The following is a 578-nucleotide window of genomic DNA, read 5'->3' on the forward strand; positions in this document are numbered from 1 at the left end:
TGACAAATATTCATGCAAATATAGGCCTCGTAACTTGACCTAATCTAACGGAGACTAAATGCCTTCATGAATATTAATGAATTCATTTAATACTAATAAATACTTTTTTTTTTTTAATTTTTCTTATATGATTGTATTTTTTAGAATGTACATTATTTACAACTGTACACTTATGTAATTTAATGGCACCTCCTAAAATTCTTGATTAAGTTAAGATTATTAAAACTATGACAAGTATTCATGCATTTGTATACCTCTGAACTTGTTTTAATAAATAATATAATGAACATATGCCTTCATGAATACTAATGAATTCAAGGATGTTAGTATTAAACTAGATACTAATAAATACTTTTTTTTTTATACTACTATGTATTTAATTTTTAGTATTTGATTACTGTACACTAATGTAATTTAATGTTACCTATAAAAATTATGAATTAAGTTAAGATTTCTAAAACTATGACAATGATTTATGTATATTTTATGCCTCTGAACTTGTCTTAATAAATAAAATAAGCCTACGTATACAACCTTCGTGGATATTCATTAATTCATTTAATATCCATAGAAAAGTC

Source organism: Acyrthosiphon pisum, chromosome A2 (genome assembly GCF_005508785.2).
Source record: "Acyrthosiphon pisum isolate AL4f chromosome A2, pea_aphid_22Mar2018_4r6ur, whole genome shotgun sequence".
NCBI lineage: Eukaryota > Metazoa > Arthropoda > Insecta > Hemiptera > Aphididae > Acyrthosiphon > Acyrthosiphon pisum.